The sequence below is a fragment of the Triticum aestivum genome, chromosome 4A (assembly GCF_018294505.1).
Source record: "Triticum aestivum cultivar Chinese Spring chromosome 4A, IWGSC CS RefSeq v2.1, whole genome shotgun sequence".
Classification (NCBI taxonomy): domain Eukaryota; kingdom Viridiplantae; phylum Streptophyta; class Magnoliopsida; order Poales; family Poaceae; genus Triticum; species Triticum aestivum.
In genome coordinates, this window is record NC_057803.1 from 404,342,075 (window position 1) to 404,350,821 (window position 8,747).

Genomic DNA, 8,747 nt, shown 5'->3' on the forward strand with positions numbered 1-8,747 from the left:
GGTTAGAGGCTTGACATGGCAATATGGGAGGCATGATATAACAAGTGGTAGGTAGCGCGACATAGCGATAGAGGGAACAACTAGCAAGCAAAGATAGAAGTGATTTCGAGGGCATGGTCATCTTGCCTGAAATCCCGCACGGAAGACGAACGAGTCCATGAAGAAGACAAACGGATGTAGTCGAACAGATCCTCACAAATGCAACATTACCGGAACTAACACGAAGAAGCAACACCGGAAAGAAGCAAACAACATGGTAAACACACAAGCATAAACATGGCATGATGCACAACCAAGGATGATGCATGTACGGTTTAAATATGCATGGCATGGCAAAGTGCACAAACAAAACTACAAGTTAAGTGGAGCTCAACATGCAACAAGATGCATGTTGATGAAACACCACATTCGATTATTTAGTTCACTCCCGGTTAGGTACTCAACAATATTAAATGTTCTTAACATGGCAAGAGGTGAAGCATAAAGAAACAACAAACAACCATTCCGGTAAATCCCCATATACATTTAGCAATTTAATGCAACAACAATTTTAAACATTTTAGATGTTGTTATCATGATGCAGATGACATATACAAGTTTATGCAATTTTATGAAAACGTTGACATGAGCATATTATGAATCATTTGTCATCGTGGCGGAAACGAAAAGGGGACTGTTCGAGTTCGTCGAGGGAAGTAGAGGAAGTACTCGTTCACGGAAGTCGTGGGAGTAGCGGTACACGTTCATTTTTAAAGAGGTACTTGACGCATCCGAGGTTTCCGAAGGCGACGGTAGTGGAACTTGGTGAATCCGAGTTCTTCGGAGGTCGTCATCGAACTTGGTCAAAAAAACACAGCGTGGGTAGACGTTCACTCGACGGTGTTTGGCAATGGTTGTCGTACACGGTTCGTAGGCGTTCGGGTCTTTCGTAGAGGTACTCGACGCATCCCGGATGTGTAGTCATACACGCATGTAGATGAACTTGGCGGGTCCTCAACGTCCTGTTACTTGGCGTTCGGTGCGGTAATTGTCAAGCAAGAGGCGAAGTCGTGGTACTTGGCACTCTGGTCTGGGTGGCAAAGCATCGCTGAACTTCCGTTTGGGACAACAACAAGGGACTCGGCGAAAGTCTGCTGGCAGATGCGGCCGTCTGTGGTCGTGCGCTGGGCTAGAGGCAGCCCTGGACGGTGGGGAAGGAGCAGCCGATGCACTGGAGGAGCAGGCTTGGGGCAGTCTAGCTGTGGTCAGGACGGCGCGAGTGGCCGCTAACGAGGAAGAAGCAGGGGCGAGCTTGTTGGGCGACGTGCGGGGCTTGACAGTGAGGCGGCCATGGCTGGCGCTGCTGTGGATGAGGCCATGGCGCGCTAGAGGCGTGATCAACGCGAGGCAGGCGAACGAGTATGGAACGAGTTGCTTGTCCCCTGGTTCGGGCTCGAGTGCCTGGGGAATACGAACATGGAGCGACTCGGGGCTCCGGCGAGTGGCGCGGCCTGCCGGGGTCCTGGAAGGCGGCGCGCGTGAAGAGCAGCGACAACAGGGCGCGGTTGCGGTGGTGTGGCAGAGCAGCAGCGGGTCAGGGCAGGAGGAAGGATATGTTGGCGGCTGCGGTCCATGAAGCAACCAAGGTGCGGGCTCCAGGCTGTAACACTCCAAAATTTTTTGATTTGGTTTTATCAAATTCTGTATTTAGTTGGAAGGAGGTTATTTCAATTTTTTTTAAAGACTCTCCTTCTCAAAATTCTCATTTGTGACAAGTATTTTTTTTCTTTTTGTGGGTTCTTACCAATCTTGATCTTTGGTCTTAAGGGTTTTTCATCTTGTGTTGGCTCAACACAAATAATCTTGGAAGGTTTTCCAACTCCTTTTTATTAAAAAGAATTCCTATAAATTATGGATTTATTCTTCCCCATTCAAAAATTTCTCTCTTGCCATGGCCTATATGGAAAATTTTCTTCCACAATCCACCTCCCTACTTTGGGTCAAGCCAAGCATCCAATTCCAGCAAGTTTCAACCTCTTTTATATTTTATCTCTATTTATTTTATCCTGAAACATTTTGCTGTAATTTATTTTTGACTCTTGGGATTTACAAAGGAACTACCAGATTTCCTTTGACTCTTGGTCCCAAATAAACTCCTCTGGCTAGTCCTTAGTACCCTCAACCCAGATCCATCAAGATCTGCTAGTCCACAGTTCAAATTTTTCAATATTTGCTTGCTGCATGTTTGGACCAGATTTTCCATTTTTGGTGAAATTCATTCTTTTTCTTTTCCTAAAAATCTAAGATAATTCAGGCAGTCTCGAGATGCATCAAGAGATCACCTCACCAAGTCCTAGCTCAAGAAAAAAATTCCACATGCTTAAAACATTTCCTCGAACAACTGGTCTGCACTGTTTCTGTTCAAATTCAGAGTTCAGTGTTCAGTTCAGTCGACAGTGGCGTTTCTTCAGAACTGCGGCGTCAATCTCGCCAGTGCATGCATTGGCGCCTTGCTCCCTGCTCCTCCTTCTTATCCAGTGCACCGCATAGTTGTTTGGACGGGCACAAGCGTCGGTGGCAACGTGTCTCGCCAACGCCGGCGTCTTCCGCGGTGGCAGAACCACCCGTGGCGGTCAGCAGGGGCCAGCCCTGCCATACGGCGCCATCCAGCACCGCCCACACCACCAGGAGCCTCCGTGTGTCCGTCCTCTTCCTCGTGCATGCTGCAGAACAGTCACTGTGGCCTGAGAGGGGCAGAGCACGCTCTCTGCCGCCAAGGAGCCCGTGAGGCCGTTCCGTCGAAGGCTTGGAGTATTGCCCAAGTTGTACCAAGATTAGGCATTGGATGGAGCCAGTGGACCAATCCGAGGATGCCCAGTCACGTAATCGCTCGCCGGAGTAATCCCGTTCTCGGCAACCGCCTCGGGCTGGCTATAAATGGAGGCCCTGAGCTTGTTCTCGACCCTGCACCTCCCCTCCTCGCCTCAGAACCTCGCCACGCTCATCAGAAGGCCTCGAGAGAGCCTTCTTCCCCGACTCCGGCCGCCCCGATCCGCTTCGGGCTCCGGCAAGATTCTCTCTGGTGAGAGCACCCCCGCCTCCCAAACCTTGTCAGTAACCTCCTAGTCCACTACCTCGTCTAACCCGAGCCCCAATTTGACGTTTGCAGCCCTCCTCGGTGGGATCTATCACCGCCCGAACCACAGTCCGCCGGAGTGGAGGCCGTCGTCGACGTGGTGCTCGCCGACGACCAACTCCACCACCCACAGACACGGGAGAGCTTAGTGAGTCCATAGTTACCCTCCATTCCCCCTACCTCGTCGTGGATCGACGCTGGCGACCACCGCGAGCCTCGGGCGCCGGTGTACTCTGTTTTAGATTTCAAACCTAACGGGTGGGACCCCTCATCAGCCTCTCCTCTCTTATTCGAACCATTTTCTGAAAGCGCCTTTGGGCAAAGTACGTGTTCCCTTTGGGTTGGCGTATTTCCAACCGAAGTGTTTTCTGTTTTTCTAATCTAGCCCCTGGATAGTTTCTGTTTCATCACAAATTAGTCCCTAGACTAAAACCTTTATAACTTTTAAACAAAAGGTGATTTTGAGTTGACTCTTTTTCTGTAATCTTTAATTTTCTATCTAGTTTTTTATCATATTTATTTGAAAAAAATTTGGAACAATTTTTATGCACACATGGTATTTATGTTAGTATCTGATTTCTTTTATACCGTAGATACCGGAGGAGGTGACGGAGCCGCCAACTTCGCCGAGCTAGACTCCGTCTACTCCAAACCAGGCAAGCATGTTTGAACCTTTGATATGATGAGTGTTTTGCATGTTTGCTTGATTAGTTTTCTCATGGCATGTTTATATAAGCAATTGTGAATGTTATATTGCATGCAAGGCAAGCTACAAGTGAGCTTCGAAGTTTGATGTGTTCATATGAAGGTGAGATAACCTGATGATGTGGTGGCATGATAGGTTGTAAGCTGGTATTGTTGAAGCATGCCAGTCTTATGTCAACCGTTTAACTCCAGTATTAACATGGATCAAGTCATGCTCCCGTCCGTGCCCTTTTCGTGCTGCCACATGTCTTCCGCAAAGAATGTGATCTAGTCAGTTTCAAGCCTCTTTCCTTGTACACACCAAATAGAGGGGCCGTGATGAGGGTTCCATGGCCCTGGAGTAAAGCCCGTCATCCAGTCAGGGGGCATGGGTGTTTCCGGTTGGGACCGAGAGGGGGCACCCCTTAGAGCGCGTGAATATAAATCTGATCCCATGCTATTCGAGGTCGTAGCCTCCCCGTCTCAGAGTTTTTCTTGAACATTGCCTAGGGTGATTCCTGGTGGCAGAATGTGGAATGGGTGTGTACTGGTTAGATGTGTTTCTTCTAAAACACCGTAAACGGAACTAGTCCTTTATGACTACTAAAATCTGTTGGCCGTGGGTAAAGAGTACAAACTCTGCAGAGTCAAAACCAGTCGAGTAACCATATCCGTGGTCAAGGACTTTGATCAACATATTAGTGACAGTCTCAGTATCAGTCTTAGTGTCAGCCTCAGTGACAGTCTCCGGAGAATAAGCATGGATGGTAAACCCGACTGAATGTTATTCCTATGGATGGACTAACCAGTTTATTATTATGTACCGAGTACCCCTTGGGATGATGTTACTTTCATGAGCTACTTGAATTCGAATGACGAAATATAAGCCCTTTATGTGATGTCGCTCAGACGTCCGACTGTGGCATTCTTGTTATTTACTTTTGATATAAGCCCTTTATGTGATGTCGCTCAGACGTCCGACTGTGGCACTCTTGTTATTTACTTTTGATATAAGCCCTTTATGTGGTGTCGCTCAGACGTCCGACTGTGGCATTTTTGTTATTTACTTTTGATATAAGCCCTTCATGTGATGTCGCTCAGACGTCCGACTGTGGCATTCTTGTTATTTACTTTTGATATAAGCCCTTTATGTGATGTCGCTCAGACGTCCGACTGTGGCATCCTTGTTATTTACTTTCGTTATAAGCCCTTTTTCGAGATGTCGCTTAGACGTCCGACTGTGGCACGCATTGTCAATTTACGTTTCAATATAATCCCTTTATGTGGTGTCGCCCTGACGCCCGACTGCGGTAGGTTAATTTATTTTTACCTTTCGAGGCGTCGCTTCAGACACCCGATCGGTCTTCAGCTATTTTATTGGGATTTCAGGAGGACTACCGCCTGACTTCCTTTCATTTATCGTGCAGTGCAAATTTAGTACCTAAGTGTGCTTTACTAATCTGCTCATGTGCATCATGTTTGCATTTTTTATATCTTGTGTCCAAACTGTCTTGCGAGTACATTCAAAGTACTCACCTGGCTTGTTGATTTGGCCAGATGTTGATGAAGGCGGTCTTATGGATGAAGAGTTCGATAGCGAGTCCAACGCCTAGAGGAGTCCCAGTCAGTCCCGTGCGATCCTGGAGTTGGTCACTTGTGTTATATACGCTTCCGCTACCCTAATAAAATCATCAAGCCTCACTCCGGCGCTTGATGAGCTGTAAGATTTTGGAGTCATGTCACCCACTTCACTGTGGCATATCCACCCCACTTTTATTACGAGTCAGTAGTTATGCCACCATACTCCTTTGTGTCATATCCGCCCTTATGTATAATATCGGCGTGCTTGTAATAAAATTATTGAGCAGCCTCAGCTCAACCTTGTATAATATTTAGTGCTTCTGGATTTCTGTATCAAGGATTTGTCTACCAGTAAGGGGGATTCTTCTATACTGGTCGGATATAATGGTCGGTTTTCAATAAATGTTTTATTGGAAAAACGGTCCTGACAACCTTGGTATCAGAGCCAGGTTGACTATAGGAAGCCACTAGGTGTGATCGCTAATCGGTTATTAGCGTAATAAGTGTTTTTTTAACATTTTGTAATTGTAGCAATTTTCTGCTAGTCATCATAAATTTATGAACTGACTATCTGGAATTTTTGTCTGCTTTTGTAGATGGCTGGCAGCGACTGTGAGTCACAGGTGTTCGCCAATGTACCTGAGGGGTTTATCAAACATCTCGTCTCCATCACCAAGGTCACGATCGGGCCATCGACTCGTCCGGAGTTCACACTCTACCAGCACAAGATCAGCGACAGCGTGTCTATGCACCAGGCCGCGGTGCAATTCAAGGGAGGACGTTCTGAGTCACACCTCTTCTGATTTGTGGGAATGGCCATGCCTACGGAGAGGCATGCCATGTAGATGGCTGCCCGTGAGGCGATAGCTCGTCTCCGGGATGCTCTTCCTTCGATGAAGACTCGTCGCTACCGCTACCTCCCATGCCACGTGCCATACACTTGTCACTATGCGTTCGCTTGCGCTAGGGGGGAGGGAGATGAAGCTATTGAAATGTTGGTTGAGTATCTCAAGGCTCTTGAGGCAGCTTTTGACAACCTCGTGGACGACTTTGTGGGTGCTCATATGGACTTCGTTCAAGGTTGTTCCGCCAACAGGAGGGAGCTCCTCCATACAGCACCACCACTGACTTACATCTCTTCCTCAGCATCCTATACACATGCCATCTTAGCCACCACTCGCCGCCTGCCTACCACTGAGGAGTTTGACCAAGTCATTGCCCCTACTCCAGTCCGTGCTGCACCACCTGCGGTGCAGCACCAGCTCCTCAACCCAGTACTTCACGCCTGGAGCCTATTAGTGAGGAGGAGGTTGAGTCTCCAGCATCACTGGGTCTTACCGTCGGCAGGCCGAAGGAAGTTTTTACCATCTCCGACTGAGTACACCTAGCAGCCGTACAATGTACCAGCTTGTATGATATGTTTATATGTATATAGGTTTGGTGAGAAGTAGTTTGTGTGTGCATCATGTAGGAACTCAGAGAAGTGCACTAGCCTAAATAACATGTCAGGAATGTGTACGCACATCCTGAGTGATGTATTGTATAATTATAGCTTGCGTGTAAGATGTGTACTGAGCAGTCCTTCTCCATGCGCGATCAAGTTTTTTCTTGAAAAAGAATTTGAGTTCTCAAAATTCTGCCTTTGCAAAAATTATTTATTTTTGCCACTTAGTTTTTCTCATGAGTTCAGCCAAAATTACCCCAGAGTGGAAAATGCCTCGTCCCTGGACTCGTTCCATGCCAAGTCCGCCGGAGGAAAATTATGGTACCCAGACAAGTAACAATTTCACACAGGGGCAGTCAAGTCAGGAAGGCAGTGAAGCAACATTTTCTCAAATATGCCGCCTTTATGAGAAAAGCCAACAGTAGCATCAAGAAATGATGAACCGTGTTATCAATATGGGAAATCACCGTGAACCATATCAGCAGCATTCCAAATTGTCTGAATTACAAAAGACACGTCCCCCAACGTTCTCTCACACTGACAGACCTCTTGAGGCCAATGATTGGCTTCGAGACATTGAAAGGACGTTAATATTGCACAATGTTCGGATCATGAGAAGGTACTTTATGCACCTCACTACCTCACTGGAGCAGCTGCATCATGGTGGGAAAATTTCCTACACATGCACCCCAATGAAAATAACATCACCTGGGAAGAATTTAAAGAAGGTTTTCGTGGGGCGCACATTCCTAGAAGTACTATGAAGATCAAGAAAAGGGAGTTTGATGACCTCAAGCAGAGAAGCATGACAGTGACTGAGTACAATAGTCAGTTTACTCAATTATCTCATTATGACAACGAAGAGCATATGACTGAAAATAGAAAGATGGAAAAATTTCTGGACGGTCTGGCACCAGCACTTAAATGCCATCTGGTCGTACACACCTTTCCGGATTTCAAAACACTTGTGGACAAATCTATTGCATTGGAAAATGAGCGCCGCAGCTTGGAGGATTTTCGCACGTGCAAAAGGGACAAAACTACTCATTCTCGCAACAATCGGAACAAGACTAATTTTCAGAAAATTGGAGCGAACAAATCCACAACCACTATTCCACGCCCAAACAAAAAAATCCATGCAAGAGACAAGGATTTTAAATATCGCCCAGGTGTTACTTGCTACGCTTGTGGAGAGGAAGGACACTATGCTAAATAGTGCCCAAAGCCAAGAAACTCGGCCCCCAAGCCGAACAACAGTGGAAATAATGCAACACCCAAGCGTAACAACTTCAACCCCAATAACAATCACAGGAAGGGTCACTTGAACCATGTGACCAAGGAGGAAGCACATAATGCCCCGGATATCGTACTCGGTATGTTCCCTGTCAACACAATACCTGCCACGGTTTTGTTTGATTCTGGAGTTTCTCACTCGTTCATTTCAAAGAAATTTGCTTCGCAACATGATTTTTTGATGCTTCCCTTGGAAAAATCTATGACCATCAAGTCCCCCAGGATTAAGCAAATCACTCAGAGTTACTGCCAAGGTGTGGTTATTGAGATTGAGAGACTAAAGTTTCAGGCAAACCTCATTGTATTGGAAAATAAGGGACTGGATGTTATCCCAGCGATGGACTGGTTAACCACCAACAAGGGATTTATCGAGTGCTTCAATCCGACTATAATTCTTACTCATCATCACGGGAAGACGATAAAAGTTGCAGCTCAAGAAAGACCAATATCACGGCAACCAAGGTTGAACAAGGTGGACATGTCGGAGTTAAGAAATGTTCCAGTGGTGTGTGAGTTCCCTGACGTATTTCCCGAAGAACTACCAGGCATGCGACTAGACTGGAAAATAGAGTTCATCATTGAACTAGCACCTGGAACCACCCCCATTTATAAGAAACCCTATAGAACGAC